This window comes from Lactuca sativa, chromosome 9 (genome assembly GCF_002870075.4).
Source record: "Lactuca sativa cultivar Salinas chromosome 9, Lsat_Salinas_v11, whole genome shotgun sequence".
Lineage (NCBI taxonomy): Eukaryota > Viridiplantae > Streptophyta > Magnoliopsida > Asterales > Asteraceae > Lactuca > Lactuca sativa.
The window spans coordinates 104,818,525-104,838,089 of record NC_056631.2 but is presented as its reverse complement, the minus strand read 5'-3'; the positions used below and the strand labels follow the sequence as shown (position 1 = coordinate 104,838,089).

At 38.5% G+C, this 19,565-nt stretch overlaps 1 long non-coding RNA gene across 1 annotated transcript; it reads left to right on the top strand.

The window, feature by feature from the left end:
- The first annotated feature begins 5,338 nt into the window (after positions 1-5,338).
- On the top strand, positions 5,339-8,054 carry LOC128128460 (uncharacterized). The gene is made up of 3 exons (XR_008226404.1): positions 5,339-7,033; positions 7,454-7,537; positions 7,724-8,054. It is a non-coding gene; the product is annotated as an uncharacterized LOC128128460 (long non-coding RNA).
- The last annotated feature ends 11,511 nt before the right edge of the window (positions 8,055-19,565 follow it).

Here is a 19,565-nt window from a genome sequence, read left to right as displayed (position 1 = left end):
TGACCAATACCAGCACCACTACCGTAGATCACCAACTTCAATACTCTGGCGACTACAAACATCTCTTGTCACTCCAAAACATCTCTAAACACACTAAGATTTTCGTGGTGTTTCACACTAGTTAAATGTATAAACAGAATTTATGTGGATCGAAGGATATATACATAAGAAACTTGTTATACGAAAAATCTATATGTGTTGGACATTACTTAATTAATTAAGACAATTAAGAAAAAAATTAGAAAGATTAACAACACCACCGGTCAGCACTAACAACACCATCGGTCAATGCCATCACCACCATATCTCGTCATAACCATCGTAGATCACTAATAACAGACCTCTTCTTCACAAATAGGAGTAGAAGGCATAAGAAAAGGAGCATGTAGGGATGAAGTAGCTGAAGATCCAAAGATTTTATCACGTTTGATGCTCGAGAAGGTTGAGCGATCTGAGATGAAACCCTAGGCGGCGGTGGCGATCTGACAAGGTGAAGGTGAAGGTTCAAAGATAGAGTATTTAGATTAGAGAAAGAGGATAGACAAAGAGGATGGTTGTGGTTCGTCGAGCTCTACAGTCCAGATCCACAGTGGCAGCGCACATGTAAGGAGGTGAAGGTGGCTTAGAGGCAACCATGACGGATTGGAGGAGATGGCGAGGATTACTTGCATGGGATGAAATCGGTGGTGTGAAGGGGAGGACCCCGATGGTTTGAAGGGGTTGATGTGTACCTTCGGTGGCCGGATTTTGGCTTCACCGGGGAGGTGAGATTTTGAGACAAAGATAGAGAAACGAATGGGAGACTTAGGGTATAACTAAATGGGGGTGGGGTGTGTAAGGTGAGGGCCCACTTTTTTATATAGTTATAATTAAAAAAATTAAACAATCAAAAAGAAAATAAACAAGGGAAATATAGTCTTTTCAAGTCTCTTAAGAGATAAAACGTGTAGATTTAAACCGATGAGGGATAAAACGTGAAACTTTTAACCAAAAAAGCGAAGGTCTAAATTAAATTTTGAAAATATGGACCAAACGTGCATTTTGGCATTTGCACGAGGGACGATTCTTGTAATTTACTCGAAATTATTTTAAATAATGTATTCTTACAACAAAGTTTATAGATCAGCAGTATCCGATGTTGTTCTTGATGGGTTTTGAGCAGTCTAACACTTCCTAAGTGTACATGCAACCCTAATAACCTTGAATCTATGTTTTCTCTATATACATGCAAATTTCTTTTTCAAGGTTATTTCCTAACTAGCATGGCATGGGGAATATATGAAACATAAAAACTAGTAGAAATACATACCTTGTTGTTGCTTGGATTCCTTCAAGACTTTGTGAGCCTAGCACCCCAAATGTTGTGCCTCAAATGCTTCACACAACACCACAAAACTTGGAATAACTTGAGAGAATACTTCTAGCACTTAAAATTGGTTATGCCCTCTCTAGTAACCTTACTAGGTTCGATTTCACTAGCCAAAGGGTCCCTTTTATAGTGGTGTCACAATTAGGGTTTTTCACATGAATACTCTTAATTGTCATGACTCTTCATTTCTCATGACCCATGGGTTTGTAACTCCCATGGACTATCCATGGAGCTCCAAATGGTTACATCCATAACCCATAAACCATGGATCATTAATCCACCATAAAAGATTTGATGATTGTCATAATCAACCCTATATCTTTAATTAGTCTCACTTTGATCACCAAATTAATACTAGATTAATACTTGATCAAATACTAATTAAATAATACCATTATTAATATATTAGAACTTATAATATATTAATAATCATAAGTGCCATATTCTCTCATTTAGTCTATCCAAGTATTGCAATGCCATGCAACCCAAATGGACCATGTCGGGTCGGATCAAGTACATACCAAATAAAGTTATGGACTTAGACACTATATCCAACAGTCTCCCACTTGGATAAGTCTAATAACTATATTTGCAAATATGACTTCAAAATCCGACTAGCAATCGTAGCTCTTTCAAAGTCTCTCGGAACTGAGATGATGATGATACGCCATTTAAGATAAGTGATCATATAATCCTCTGCTCTCATGATATCAGCCGGACAAACACATGGAACATGGTCTTACTTATTGTCCAGCATTTGTTTCTCGATCTCCAATTTGTTTCGACATAGAACTAAATTGAACACATCAATTAGGTTTTGACCGGGCTCGGTACATAGGTCAAAACCAAATCATCGAGGGGCCCAGATATCGCTTCTATTTCTAGAAGGAATAGATAAACTTCGACTGATATGCTTGTACTAACTACTTGTTGAATTACTCACAAAGGCACGTTTTATAACATCGAGTTACCAATGCGTTTTCGTACAATCAATGAATAACCAACTCATAGTCAACAACTCATATCTCTAGGTTTGAAGATTTATATGATATTACCGTCTCACGATCACTCGAGATAAATTCCATGAAGTGATGCAAGTGAGCGTCGGTTGAATCTTATACTCAGCCCTTATGAGTACTCATGAATGTTGTAGCAACCATTGCATTGTCCAAAGCACTTTAGACAAATCATACAAGCCAAATTCATGACAGTCTTAAATCAATACTTACTTCCAAAGTTTGACTGACTGTGGATGGTTTGAATAATATGATATATACCATAACATAATCATTCTGGAAGTAAAAACATGCAAAATTGAAACATGGTAAACAATCAACACAAGATAGTAACACCTTAATCATAAATAAATAACAAATTTTATTTATCATCAAATGTCAATTACATTTTACAAGTTTCAGGAATCTAATTATTGAAACTAATATCATCCTTCAGCCCAATGCGCCTTGCATGCTGTAAATGCTTAACCCTGCTCAGTCCCTTCGTGAGGGGATCTGTCGGGTTCTCATCTGATGAAACCCTCTTTGCCACGAGGAGTCCTTCTTCTATTCTATGTCTGATGAAATGGTATTTTCTGTCAATGTGCCTAGATCTCCCGTGATCTCTTGGTTCTTTCGCCAAAGCAACCGCACTTTCACTGTCACAGAAAATTTCCATTGGCTCCTTTATAGCTAGTACAACTCCAAGGTCTCCGATGAAGTTCTTCAGCCATATTGCCTCTTTTGCTGCCTCGCTTGCTGCTATGTGCTCTGATTCACAATTCGAATCAGCTACTGTCTCCTGCTTGGAACTTTTCCAAGTAATGGCTCCTCCATTTAGGATAAAGACCCAGCCTGACTGAGAGCGGAAATTATCCCTATCAGTTTGAAAGCTAGCATCACTATATCCTTCCACTCGCAAGTCATCACTGCCTCCGAGGGTAAGGACCCAGTCCTTAGTCCTCCGCAAATACTTGAGAATGTTCTTTACCGCTGTCCAGTGTGCCTTGCCAGGGTTCCCTTGATATCTACTGACCATGCTCAAAGCAAAAGCCACACCAGGGCGAGTACAAGTCATAGCATACATGATCGAGCCCATAGCGGAAGCATATGGTATCTGACACATTTCAGCTATCTCAGCCTCTGTACTCGGACTCTGAGTCTTACTTAGCTTGGCATTACTCTGGATTGGTAATTCTCCTTTCTTGGAATCTTGCATATTGAACCTCTTCAGTACCTTATCCACATAAGTACTTTGACTAAGTCCAATTAGTCTCTTACTCCTATCTCTCAATATCCTTATCCCTAGGATATAGGTAACTTCCCCAAGGTCTTTCATAGCAAAACACTTCCCAAGCCAGGCCTTAACCTCCTGCAAAGTTGGGATGTCGTTTCCTATGAGAAGTATGTCATCCACATACAACACCAAGAAGCTAACTATGCTCCCACTAGCCCTGACATATACACAAGACTCATCCTCACTCCTAGAAAAGCCAAACTCTTTGACTTTCTCATCAAAGCAAAGATTCCACCTGCGAGATGCTTGTTTCAATCCATAAATGGATTTTTCAAGCTTACACACTCTATTAGGGTATTTTGGGTCGACAAAACCCTCTGGTTATGCCATGTAAACATCCTCAGCCAACTTCCTATTAAGGAAAGCGTTTTTGACATCCATTTGCCATATTTCATAGTCATGAAATGCAGCTATGGCTAACAACACTCTAATAAACTTAATCTTAGCTACTAGTGAGAAGGTCTCATCATAGTCAACTCCCGGAGTTTGAGTAAAGCCCTTCGCAACCAGTCGCGCTTTATAAGTGTGTACTTTCCCATCCATGTCGGTCTTCTTCTTGAATATCCATTTGCACCCAACTGTCTTACGACCTGGTACATTGTCAACCAAGTTCCAAACTTGATTGTCATACATGGACTGAATCTCGCTGCCCATAGCCTCCTTCCATTTCACAGACTCAGGGCCTTGCCATGTATCACCTTCAGTGGTGATGTGATAACCATAATAAAATTCACGTGTGTTCCTCACCCTAGTGGAACGTCTTGGAGGTACAGACTCGTCTATCGGCTTAACAGGAGTTTCCTCCTCAGGTTGGCTGACAGTATTTGAGGTTCCTTCACCACTTGACTCTTGAAGCTCTTCAAGGTCAATTTGCCTTCCACTGTCCCCTTGGCTTATGAATTCTCTCTCACGAAAGACTCCTCTTTTTGCTACAAAGACCACATTATCACTAGGTCTATAGAAGAGGTAACCAAAGGATCTATGTGGGTAGCCGATGAAAATACACCTCTCGCTTCAGGGTTCAAGCTTTTCATGAGTCTCACGCCTCACAAAAGCTTCAGAACCCCAAATCTTGATGTGGTCCAAATTGGGCACTTTCCCAATCCACATCTCGTGAGGTGTTTTGGCAACCTTTTTAGTAGGGACTAGATTAAGGATATGGGCGGCAGTCTCTAAGGCATACCCCCAGAAAGAGATTGGTAACGAAGCTCGACTCATCATGGAACTAACCATATCCAACAAGGTTCGATTGCGCCTCTCAGCCACAACATTCAACTGTGGTGTCCTGGGAGGTGTAAATTGTGAGACAATCCCACATTCCTTAAGATAGTCAAGGAACTCAATGCCAAGATACTCTCCTCCCCGATCGGATCGGAGCATCTTGATGTTCCTACCCAATTATTTCTCAACTTTCTGCTTAAACTCTTTGAACTTTTCAAAGGTTTCTGACTTATGCTTGATTAAGTAAATATATCCATATCTACTGTAATCATCAGTAAAAGTCACATAATAACGATTAGCATCCCTTATAGCAACTCTGAAGGGCCCACTACAAGAAAAAAGGCCTTTTACGACGCGCAAAATACGACGCTCATTGATCTATGTTACGCAAAGGAGAGTGACATTAAAAAAATGTCATCTCTTCAAAAAATTTAAGGATAGAAGACACGCATTATTGCGCGCCCTTAAATTAGTGTCTAAAAAAAACACGGAGGGCACCTATAATAAAATGCGCGTCGTCTAAGGATGTCGCTTTATAATTTTTAATGGAACGCGCGTTCCATCCTTTAACAGTAGGGGGAAATGAAATTCTGAAAAAATTAAAAATCCCGCCTTCCTTTTTTTTCTCCTTTCCCTCTTGCCCTGGACGCTCCTTCCTTCCCCCTCCCGACATTGACTGCTGCTTACTTCTTCCCTCACTTCTACCTACTGGAACCACCATATCTCCCACTCGATGTTGAAATTGTTAGAAAAAGCCCTAATTATACTCTTAAGTCTAAATACAGAAAAAATAGAAGATGGTGAAGAAGTAGCAGTAGAAAAAGCCCTAATCGGAGGTGGTCCTGTTCTTCATTGTTTCTTCGATGTTGAAATTGTTAGAAAAAGCCCTAATCGGAGGTGGTCCTGTTCTTCCTCCCACCACGATTCCCAGCTTTTGTTCGCCGGAACACCGATTCCACCGTGGTTTCTGATCCATGCTGACCAGTCGTCCCAGTCTTCAACGATTTTCTGCCATTGAAATCCGGATGGGTTGAAAAGAAAAGGGGCGAACAGCCACGACACGACTAGGAACCACATTGAGATGGTTAGGTGGCTCTGTATTTGGCGCCGCCGTGGAGAATTGTGCGACCTAAATAGTGACGTTTGGTGCCAAGAGAGAAGGTGAAGAAGACAGCGGAGAGCTGGAGGTTCATGATTATTAGACACACACACACACACATAATTGAATTCCATTTCTAGGGCAATAGCAGGCAACATCGACACACTCTAAGATTGCAACCTTCTCACCGTCCGTCTGTTTGGTATGTCTCCTCCCAACGTTGATGGTGGTGTTGCCGTCTCAACTACTCATCTCCCCCACCACCGCCTTCCATTCCATCTTTGTTTGCTCCCAATTCCATATTCGTTTGCTACGTGTCCATCATAAATGATTTTTCTTTTTGTTTTTTTTTTCTGGCAGAGGGACGTCAACTCAAGAAGGGGCGTCAAAATTTTGAAATTGGAGATGGAAAATTTCTGCTTTCGTCTACGTCTTCTATGTTCCATTGTCGGATCTAACCACCTCTGTATCCTCGACGATCGCCTGCAATATGGTTGATTTTGTTGATGGTTTGAAGGTTTAGGTTCAATCGATTGTCCTACTCCAGCCATGTCACTTTCTTGGCGGATTCAGTTAGATTCCCTCGACCTTCGAATTTCTGGACCTGTAGATCGATAGGTGCGATGGTTGTTAACACTTGCCACTGTTGAAAGGTTCTATGTCTTTAATGGTCCGGCCTCATACCCGGTCCTCATCTGTTACTCTACCCCTGTATAATCACTAAATCATCATATTCTTTCAATTTTCTCCAATTAAATTCATTAGTATTGTTCTGTTCCATTTCCAAATACCATTGATACGGTAAAAATCCATGAGGATTTGGAGATAATACTGACATGTTTGTTGTTTTGGCTGCCGCCCACCAGGTGTATGATTAAATGCCTAGATGACTTATTCTATTATGTTATCATGGTTTTATCTGTATTTTATCATCGCTTCATTTTGTTTTCTTAATAAATTACTTTTACCTATTTCAGAAAAGTCAACCTAGGATGGGCTTCATGGTAAATTAAGAAGATTTGAGGGACCACAGAAGGTTGACGCCTCAACAGGTCTCGCCCATTTTCATTACTCTTTGATTTTAGAATACTTTTGATAAGGTTTGTTCAATTTAATGATCCCATCTGCATCTAGCTTAATTTATGAGATTAAGGGTCTCTCTACTATGTCTATGTGAGGGGTATTCCCTCATCATCTGATTTATGCTTCAGTTAGTATTTTTGTTTTGACATATATGATAATTCTAGACTTTCACCCACATATGTTGATCTGATTTTTTATTTTAAACACCTCTACTTTAAGTTAATTGCATATTTTAATGTTCTGGGTCCGATTACCTTGGTTTTAAAAACCAGAACATTGACTGTAATCCTGCTTTTATTGTTCTGGGTGACACCTTCTGATGTAAAGGATCAAGTTGATTTAGATGTGAAGGAAAACGTTGATTCTTATGTGTTTTGAATAAGTTTCAGATGGGAATGGAATGGTAATGTGAAGGTGGAGGTGAAAGTGGTTGGCCATGCAATGTTTGATACTTCTAAAGTAGAGAATATCATGTATGATTAAATTTTTATATTTGTTTTTCTTGATTAATATTTGTATCTTTGTTATGTACTATTTAGTATGATGGAATCAGAAAACAAATGGAATGGGAATGAAAGAAATTAGTTTTTAGTATATTAAGTTTTCTAATTTTCTAAAGAATAGTTTCTTATTTAGAATTATTTGTATTTTTCTTTTAGGGTTTTCATTTTAGAATCATCAAATTCTACCAAAGGGAAGAGACAGCTTCTTAAGCAATATGAATTTCATTCCCCTAATCAACAATATTTAGCCCGTTAATGGTACTTAATCATCTATCAGGTAGAAGCTTTCAAGATTCAAGTTTTTGATGATTATGTAGTAATTGTAGCATAAGTAACAGTTGTTGAATATCCTTTCTTTCCGAGTATCTTGCTGTACTTTTGTTTTAATATATGCATACCAACTTTGTATCTGTAACTAAGATAGCATTTCTGTTTGGTAAGATAATATAATAATTAATAATTTATTTTGTAAATTTTTCAGGTCAACTTTTTCAGAACTTTTATGCATTAAATGACCGCTTTCTATGCCGATTTTCCTGGTATGAATTACAATGGAATCGTAGTTCGCTATTCCATTCCATTGTATGTTTTGTTTCTACAAAAAATGGAATTCAATTATGTTATGTTCTTTTGGATATAAGTTTGTAACACATGGGATTTATGATTGCAGCAGACAATCTTTCTTTTCTTTCCAGACATGATTAAAGGCATGTTTTTGGCTGTAGTTATTGGACCACCTGTTGTGGTTGCCATCATTTTAATAGTACAGGTATTATTCTATCTCTGAGAAATTTCATTTGCCATGTCATCAAAAGTTGCCAGATGGACTATTATCTTTCATGTTTGAGTTGGTTCTCAACTTGTAGAAGAATAACATAAAATATTTTGGCATCTGAGTGTAAAAAATAATATTTGAACTCATAAGTTCCATAATAATACTTTATTGTGTTACATGTACTTTATTACTTACTCATAATATATAATTCAATCTGATTATTGATTATGTTTGGTGAGATCATGTTCTCTGTTCTTGATGCTGCATCTGATAGGGAACCAAAAGTGAGGACTTTTTTTCCCCCTGACACTTGAAATAACAAGGTAAGGAGAGAATTCTAAACATTCTGGAAACTTTAAAAGAAGAGGGAAATAGGGTCTTGTTCAATGCTTTAGCTGTGTTTGCTCTAAGGGAGATCAACTTATCAAAAGTAAGTTACTGTTTCACCCTTTTATTTAATATTTTTGTGATTGAATGAAAGTCTTAATGAAAGTGATTGACAACCCTTTCTCTGTAAACGATGTTGTGATTGTGGGAGAGGTGTTGTGTTTTTCTCTGTTGCTAGGTAACCTTCTCAACAACAACATTCTACTTAAGCAGGTGAGTAATCAAGATTAAGGGAGACTTGTAATCATGTTTGACATTCTTTTCCAGTAAGAAATAGAGTTGTATGATTATTTGTTAGTTTTATAGGAATGTATAACCCATGTTAGCAATGTATTATTTTTGTTTAACATTTGAATGATTCTTTGTATGACATTACAATTTGTGTAATTTATTTTATTTTTTGAGTATGAAATTTTATTTTATATTATGCAATGGATTGTATTTTTTGTATATGGTATTTTATTTCTATTATGAGAAATTAAATGAAAATTTAATTTAAAAATTAATAAATATATAAATTTATTTTTTTTAAACATTTAAATTTACGATACGCAAAAATGTGTGTCATCTTCATTTATGACATGGCCTTTCTTGACAGGGGCTTTCTTGATACGCATTGTGTGTCATTAACATGCGCGTCGTAAGGTTACGACACGCGAATGCCTGTCATCTTCCTTTATGATAGGGCCTTCCTTGATACGCATTGCGTGTCGTAAACGCGCGTCGTAATTGCGCGTCGTAAATGAGCGTCGTAAATGCGCGTCGTCTCTCTTTATGACAGGGCCTTCCTTGACACGCATTTGCGCGTCGTCTGAGCCTTTTACGACGCGCAATGAGCGTCGTAAAAGGCCTTTTTTCTTGTAGTGGCCCACACACATCCGTGTGTACAAGTTCCAACAAACCTTCACCCCTATCACAAGTACCTGTGAAGGGCAACTTTGTCATTTCTCCAAGTAAACAAGACTCGCAACTATCATCTGACTTGAGGTCAAATGATTCCAAGACTCCAGCCTTTTGGAGTTGGCCTATGCGCTTCTTGCTAACATGTCCAAGAAGTTAATGCCACAAGGATGCTTTATCCAAGCTATCAGAAGAATCAATATACAACACATTATTTCCTAGATTGTCTACAACATTCACGGCTTCATATACACCATCATAAGGTATTGCTTTAAAGTAAAATACATCATTGTAATAAACATTAATAGGACCATTTTTATTATCAAATGAAAATGTAAAACCTTGTTTGTACAAGCCATGAAAAGAAATAATATTTCTCACCATTTCGGGCGAGTAACAACACTTATTCAAATCTAACATTAACCCATTATTAAGCAATAAAGAATAAACTCCTATCTTGGTAACAGGTGATGCTTTCCTGTTGCCCATGACTAAGTTTATCTTCCTGTGCTCTACTTTCTCACTTCTTCTTAGTGCCTGCAAATCAGTACAAATGTGAATACCACACCCTGTATCAAGCACCCAAGAATTAACATTAGATGAGTTGTTAGAAAATATTGTGTAAATACCTGCATGGGTGGGTTTAACCTTCCCATCCTTTACATCTTGCAGATATTTGGCGCAACTTCTCTTGAAGTGTCCCTTATCTTGGCAATAGAAGCATTGTGCTTCCTTTGGGTTCGAAGAAGGAGTAATGGGACCTTTCTTTGTCCCACTTGAAGAGGAACCATCAAGAGTCTTACCCTCGGTACCCTTTGAAGGGCTTTTCCTCTTCTTACCCTTCCCTTGCCCAATTGCAAGAACAGGGGCTATTAAAGGAATAGAAGTAGCAACCGCTTTACCCTTAAGGCCATTTTCAGCTGTCCTTAAGAGTCCTTGAAGTTTGCTAAGTGTGACTTCCTCCTTATTCATATGATAAGTCATACAAAACTGATCATAACTTGAAGGTAAGGAATGGAGTATGATGTTAATCGCCAATTCCTCAGGGAAGTCAACATTTAGCTTTAGCAACCGGTCAACGAACCTCCGCATCTTCTGCAAGTGACCGGTGATGGGTTCACCATCCTTCATCCTTGCGGTTATCATGGAGGAAATGATTTCATACCTCTCTTGATGCACGCTCTGATGGTACCTTTCCATCAGATCTAGGTGCATCTCATAGGGGTAGAAATCTTCATAAGATTTTTGGAGTTCTGGAGTCATTGTGGCCATCATGATGCAGGACACCTTGGTGGCATCCTTCTCATGCGCAATGAACTCCGCAAGCTCTTCTGGAGTAGAAGTGGCTTCATTAACAACCTTAAGCTCCCTATCAAGGACATATTCTTTGTCCTCATATCGGGTAATCATCCTGATGTTTCTGATCCACTCATTAAAGTTGGATCCATCAAAGATGACCTTACCACACAAGTTCATTAGGGAAAAGGAGCCTGTAGGGTTTGAGCCAGCAGCGTTATTGGAAGACATCTGGAATAAAAGGAAGATAAGTTTCATTAGATTAAGAATCCTTAATAAGTCACCCAAATGAAATATTAAGGCTAGGATCCAACAAACTATTTATAGGTGGAAGAGGGATGCCGTAATCCACACTATAAAATATTTGAAGGTAGGTAAATGACGATTTACCAATTTCCACCATAAGAACGAAATATTTTATTATTAGGTTTTATTGGTTTTGAAACTCCTAGATCTTTTGAGATACATTGAACTTTTCAATGGCATGTTTGAGTCTCGAATGTGCCCTCTCAAGTTTGTGACTGGGATGCCGAGGATCACAAACAAGGTGTGAATAACCATACAAATTGACTTGGTACCCTTAACAATATTACTTAATCGATGTGCCGGTTAACCACACACGCTCCACTGATCTATAATAAAGTCAAGTTACCCTTTGCCACTCTTACTAGTCCATGTTAGTGTGCCGGTTAACCACACACGCTCCACTAACGACTTGGTAAGGTACAAAGTGTAATTTTATGGGCTAGCACCAATTTCACATTTTCCTAAAGTAACTAAGATTGGGAATTTATAATGTATAGTTACTTTATAATTCATTATACTTTTAATGAGAATTTAAAGTTGTATCCTACCCGTTCGGCTAACGACCCTCCACCGATCAAGGAAGCGGTGGGTGAGAGTGGACACCCATTAAGTCACCATTTTATAGGCAACAACCTTATACCCCCCTTATAGACCGGCTTCGTGAATGAGGCCTACTAACGGTAAGAACAGCATATTCTTATACATATCTATATAATAAAATTATAATAATAGTATAAGTGTTGATTTTTAAACCTTTTAAAAATCTAAGGTTTAATTTGGAATTAAAGTATTAGAGTGTAAGACTTTTTCAAATTCCAAAACTTGAGGGCAAGAATTGAAACTATTCCAAGTCTCTTCAATTTTGTAACTTATGAGTTTTAATGGTTCATAAAAATGAAGACTCTTCATTTTATGAAACCTCTTTAGTTCTTTAAACACATATTAAAGAAGTGAACTTTGGTTATCCATAACTTGAGGACAAGTTATGGACACCATCAATACAATTAAGATCAAGAATTAAACACACATGGTGGTTGCACATAATTCCTATGATCTTCTAAAAACTCATAAGAACACAAATTCATGTCAAGCAATTTCAAGAAATCATATGAACATATATAATACTTTGAAATTGTTAAAAGTCATGTAAAATGGATTAACATAATCATTATCATTTTGAAAAACATAATTTACAAGTCCAAAACAGATTGGGATAATGATTCTAATCCATTTCCAGCAACAAAAACTCGAAAAATCTGCCCAGCTCGATCCTACTCGGCGAGTGCATTATCCTACTCGGCGAGTAGGATGAATTTGTTCATGGACTCGGCGAGTCCTCCCCATGGACTCGGCGAGTACAGTCGTCAGAATGCAGAATTTTCGATTTTCAAGCAGTTTTGCATCAAGTATACAGAAAACAATCCTAGGCTCTGATACCACTGATGAGTTTTGAGCATTCTAACACTTCCTAAGTGTACATGCAACCCTAATAACCTTGAATCTATGTTTTCTCTATATACATGCAAATTTCTTTTTCAAGGTTATTTCCTAACTAGCATGGCATGGGGAATATAGCTTATCATGAATACAGCTATTCATTCTCAGACAGATGGACAGAGTAAGAGGACTATTCAGACCCTAGAAGATATGCAGAGAGCATGTGTTATTAATTTGGGAAAGTTGTGAGACACACATTTGCCTTTGATTGAGTTCTCGTATAGTAACAGCTATCACACCAGTATCAAGACTGCTCAGTTCGAAGCCCTCTACGGTCGTAAGTATAGATCCCCTCTTTGTCGGGCCGAGGTAGGGGACACGCAGCTAGCCAAGAGTCAAATTCCCGACAGTACTCTCCTAGTATTGAAATCATCCACGAAATCACCGAGAAGATCATCCAAATCCGAGAACGACTGAAAGCTTCACGAGACAGACAGAAGAGCTATACCGATAAACGACAAAAACCATTAGAGTTCCAGGTCAGAGATCATGTCCTGTTGAAGGTCTCACCCTGGAAAGGTGCGATACGCTTTGGAAAGCATGGAAAGCTTAACCCGAGGTACATAGGACCTTTCGAGATCCTCGTTAGGATCGATCCCATAGCCTACAAACTCCGACTACCTTCAGAACTTAGCAACATCCATCTTGTATTCCACGTCTCTATTCTTAAGAAGTGCATAGCTGATGAAACACTAGTAATCCCTTTGATGAGACCGAGATCAATGAAAACCTGAACTTCATGGAAGAACCAATCGAAATCATGGATCGAGAGATCAAACGTACGAAGCAAAGCCGCATCCCGATAGTGAAGGTTCGCTGGAATGCTAAGTGGGGACCCGAATTCACTTGGGAATGCGAAGACTAGATGAAGCAGAAATACCCGCATCTCTTTCCAATTCCGTAATCTATATCTTAATTTTCGAATTTCGAGATGAAATTCCCTCTAACGGGGGGATAATGTGACAACCCGAAGTTATTCCATCATTGTAACCCGTTCCGTCAATAAAATTCTTCCTTTTTCGAATTGTTTCCGTTACTTTTTTAAATTAAGTCATTAAATTTTAGACTTCTATTGTGACTTAATGGGTGTCTAAACATGTTAGAAACACATGAAAACACTTTCGATATTTAATTGGATAATTTTTAGTTTCGACCACATCAAGTTACAAACACTTAATCGGGTACGACCAAAAGCCTCGGTAAACGTCAGTATCGGGTAGAATTCTACCGTGTCACAAACTCGACCCATATATAAAGTTCAAAGAACTTCATTTGAAGCTTTTTCAACCTCTCTCTACTATCTCTCTACATATCTAAGCTTTTGATCCAAAAATCACCCCCTTTCAAGCTCCAATTAGGTATGTAATCCATCCTAGCTCATAGTATAACATCTTTAGCCTTCAATTTTGTGTCAAAATCATCCAAAAGGACCATAATCATGTGTTTACGGCCCTACAACAACCTTAGGCCGCAAAAACACATAAATGGGGTTTTGGAGCCCCAAAACCCTTCCAAACCACCTTTAGAGCTTAGATATGACTTAGGGGCTTTCAAGACTGGACTTGGATCACCAAAAACATAACAACTGAAGAGTAAACATGAGTTTACGGCCCAAGAACATGCTTGGACCATAAACCCCCTTTCTTAGGCCGTAAACACCATTTTAGGTGTTAAGATGCCCCTTAAACACCTCCTAAGCCTTAGAACAAAGTCTAGAACCATCCACAAGTGTGTTAGGGAACTTAATCATCAAGAAAACTATCCCCTTAGGAGTTCACGGCCGTAAATCCACCAAGGAAAGGTTCCTAGGCCGTAAACTCCTATAACTTGGTCAAAGGGTGCCTTAACTTCATCCTATGACTTCTAAAATGAGTTAGAATCACATGTGATTCACATAAGGATTGAGTAGGTGAGAGTTTACGGCCGTAAACTCCTTGTTTAATGCCGTAAATTCCAGTACTTTCTGTTTTCCTTTTGATGTTAACACTTCTATGTATTGTACCACTATGTGCGAGTACATACAATGAAAAGTGCTTAGATAACTAGTGTTGATATTTTATATCATGATCCTCATCGGTACCACTACGATCGCTTGTCATATACAAGTTATGAATAATTAAGATGAATAACATAGTCGACTGAGTAACTCTGCCTCAAATCCACAACCAAACAAGGAACAAAAATTAAGGCGGAATCACTCACTCTAAGTCTGCAACATCTTAGCTATGCACAACCCTGATGTATTTGCTGAGCCATCATAGCTTCTCTGAACGGACCTTTTAGTTCTCTTGAATACTATGATCCTTTTCAATAAATGAGTGATTAAAATTACTTTTAAGTGTATTTCCCCAAGTTTTAATCTTATATAAATATTAATTAATTAATTTTTAAAGTAATTACTAGATCAAAGACGTACCGCTGCTCGTTGACGACTCTGGGGTTGATTCTCCTGTGGTGATCATCAAAATTCGTCCATCCGCTCCTGAGTTCTTTGTTATCGAGCAGTCCCTCTGGTAGTGTTGTGACAACCCGAAGTTATTCCATCATGGTAATCCGTTCCGTCAATAAAATTCGTCCTTTTTCGAATTGTTTCCGTTACGTTTTTAAATTAAGTCATTAAATTTGAGACTTTTATTGTGACTTAATGGGTGTCCAAACACGTTAGAAACACGTGAAAACACTTTCGATATTTAATTGGATAATTTTTAGTTTCGACCACGTCGGGTTACAAACACTTAATCGGGTATGACCAAAAGCCTCGGTAAACGTCAGTATCGGGTAGAATTCTACCGTGTCACAAACTCGACCCATATATAAAGTTCAAAGAACTTCATTTTGAAGCTTTTTCAACCTCTCTTTACTCTCTCTCTCTCTCTCTCTCTACATATCTAAGTTTTTTATCCAAAAATCACCCCCTTTCAAGCTCCAATTAGGTATGTAATCCATCCTAGCTCATAGTATAACATCTTTAGCCTTCAATTTTGTGTCAAAATCATCCAAAAGGACCATAATCATGTGTTTACAGCCCTGGAACAACCTTAGGCCGCAAACACACATAAATGGGGTTTTGGAGCCCCAAAACCCTTCCAAACCACCTTTAGAGCTTAGATATGACTTCGGGGCTTTCAAGACTGGACTTGGATCACCAAAAACTTAACAATTGAAGAGTAAACATGAGTTTACAGCCCAAGAACATGCTTGGACCGTAAACCCCCTTTCTTAGGCTGTAAACAGCATTTTAGGTGTTAAGATGTCCCTTAAACACCTCCTAAGCCTTGGAACAAAGTCTAGAACCATCCACAAGTGTGTTAGGGACCTTAATCATCAAGAAAACTATCCCCTTAGGAGTACACGGCCGTAAACCCCCCAAGGAAAAGTTCCTAGGCTGTAAACTCCTATAACTTGGTCAAAGGGTGCCTTAACTTCATCCTATGACTTCTAAAATGAGTTAGAATCACATGTGATTCACATAAGGATTGAGTAGGTGAGAGTTTACGGACGTAAACTCCTTGTTTAATGTCGTAAACTCATGAAATGGTCCTTATGATTGATCAAACCCCCTTCCAATGCCCTAGAACTAAACCTAGCATCATCCCGCAAGAGCTATAAGACCATTAAGTACCCAAGAACAACACCCATAAGTTTACGGCTGTAAAATCATGGGGATATGTTCATTAGGTCCGTAATATTCATTAAGAGTTTACTCTTGAAGATTAAACTCCATACCTAGGCCATACACCCCCATAAATGCGACCCGAGTCACTCCAAACACTTGAATTGAAGTGTTTTCGCGTCTGGAAATGTTTATTCTTATTTAATTAATAGATCAAGGTCTAATTAGATACAAATTATGTATCTATTCATATTACATAGAAACCTCGCATGTTTTCAGGCCCCGAACTGACAATTAGCATCCAACCGGCACATCTCTCGTCTGATGAGTTCATACCCCTATGCCTTTTTCCGTGTTTTTCAATGTTTTCAAGGGGGGGGGGGGAATACAAGCAAATTATAAATCTTTTTGAAACTTAAAAACTGATATAATTCTATAAATATCTGGCAAACTTTTAGATATCTTTACCCCTTATGTATTATGCGGAGCATAAGGGATGTTTTATTGAATATAACTACATGGATTTCAATTACACTAAAGGAAACAATCAAACTAATCAAATTATTATGGGAATAATTTGGGATCTTCAATTCTCGTTTTATGAGTTCGGATTTCGTGCAATGTTAATAGATAAACTATGTCTGATTCAGTTTATCTCTGTCTAAAGTAGAGTTTTATGCCAGATACTTTCTTTGTATTCAATCGTTTATACTTTATTATGTTTCAAAACGATTATGATATTCGATAACGACCAAGTACACTGTGAATAATTTAATACTAGCTTGTGAGATTAGTCTTCATTATACCCTTCGGGTTATCAGTAAATCCTTCCCGGAAGTATAACCAGAGTCTCCTGGAGGGAGAGCATGGAATTTGTGAATAGATCTATTCGGGACTGACAATCCAACACCTTAACTGTTAGCTACAGTTAGGCGGGAATGCCTGGGGTGACAAATTCTGGATATCGTCCAACGCCTGAAGAATTTCAAGGACGTCTCATGTCATATTAGCATGGTTATCCGACTCACAATACGTATTAATATAAATTTGTTCATGGATTTTATATCTTCCTTTAATCTATAGTTTTATATATTAAAACTACCTACTGTTGTATTGGATGGGAATCCAGGGTTTTCAATCTATAGTTTCACGTATTAAACTATCTATTGTTGTAACGAACGGAAATTCAGAAGTTTTAACTAAACTGTCTTTATAAGAAAATATGGGATTTTCTTGGATAACAACTTTTCAGAAAACCAAAGGAAAACATGATCTTTTTACATAAACAAACAGCTTATGAACTCACCAGCTTTATGCTAATTTTTAAACTGCTTGTATTCTTAGGTTCTCCTTAGACAGGTATCCCGCGTTCTTTTGGAGAAGACGGAGCATATGGAAGTCTCATCTTACTTTTGATTAAATTTATGTATCTACAAAACTTGTATAATTTTACTTTCAAACAAATATAATGAATCAATGTAATGTAATGTTTTGTGTTTACTATGCTTACTATGTACATTGGTTGCGATACTTCATGACGTCCTCCGCCTCGGAACGTTTCCGCCTTCGGTTTCGGGGTGTGACAAGTGTCCAGTCTCACCACAACCATAACAGGCTTGGTTTTCTTCAGCTCCGGGGACTTGGGAGATCGATTGAGTCGGTGCCCGGCAAAAACAGACTATGTGTCCCTTTCTGTGGCAGTTCAGACACTACATTACCCGGCATACTCCAGTATGGTGATAACTGCTTTTTCCACACTTCGGGAGGGTTCCAACATATCGACTGGCAGGTGCTGGAGCAGCAGGCGTTGTAGTGGCGTACATAGTACTCGTTTGTTGATCTTGCGGGGGTTCATGTGTTGTTGGCGCTATCAAATGTGGCTGGGTTAGAAGACAGTACATCTCCTTGGGTCGGGGCAGTTAGACCCCAGGTGTATCTTTCTATCTTCTTGCTCTCCAGGGTAACCATCTCGGGGCATAGTGCTGCCAGGTCGCTAAACCTGACATTGTAGGTCACTATGTCTGAGCCGACCATTGGGAGCTCCCATATTTCTTGTTCCAGCTTTTGCACTTCAACCCTTGGGCAGTACTCTTCCAGCATTAACTCTTTTAGGTTTTCCAAACCTATTGAGTTAGCTACTGTTAGGGTCAGTGACTTAACATGGTTGTTCCACCATGTCAGGGCTCTGTTGGAGAAGGTCCAGGCAGCAAACTTCACCTTTCTCCTTTCTAGGCACAAACAGATTTCGAAGACCGAATCTGTTCTCTTGAACCATCGCATCAGAGTAATGACTCCACCATTTCCATTAAATTAAATGGGTTTGCATCTCATGAAGTCCTTGTATGAACAATCCCTTGGGAGTCCGTGAGAATCTTCGGGGTTTGATAAGTGGGTACCGCTACCAGATCCGAAGGTACCACTTTCGCCTAAATGAGCTAGACCAGTTGCCACTGCGGAGGATATCGGTACTTGGAGAGCAGTAGTATCGAATTGTGGCGGAGGTAGTGACGGTTGAGTTGGAGTTTTCGGAGTAGTGCGTCTGTTTAATATGCGAGGAGGCATCTTTGCTAAAAGAATACAAAGATGAGATGGGATAAGTCTATAGCAGTGGAGATAAGCCGAAAGCTGAAAGACAAGGTTATCCTAGTTTTGAGTGTATCCGATCCTGACTTCCACTGGGTTCTGGAAACAATTCATAAAAATGTCTATACCAAATAAACTTTATGAATTAGAAATGGCTATCCTCGAATGAATATATGTGACCTGAATAACTGTTACCAGTTGCATGTAAAGAAAATAATCCTAACACATAGGGTGAGTAGTGTTTCCACTAACTCATTCAGTTGACCAATATTATTATTTATTAGTTTGATGCATATGATGTTTTGGTTACTCCGATTGATCCTTCTTTGAAAACTTCTCATGAACTTGCCCTTGTTCCTCCTTGACTCTTCTGTTAACCCCTATGAGGAAGTGGTTACATCAATCTGGGTTTCTCGTGCGAGAATAGATGTGACTAGAGAATCTATGAGATTTAAGGTAACTTTATGGGGTGATCCTTACAAAGTCCTTCTATAATTGTACAATGCATACAAGTTGTATATAATTCAAGATTAAATAGACCTTCTAATAAGTGATCCTATTCCAAAACCACAACCAAACAAGGAACAGGTAATGAAGCGTAGATCACAAATTCTAAGTCTATAAAACCTCAATTACATATA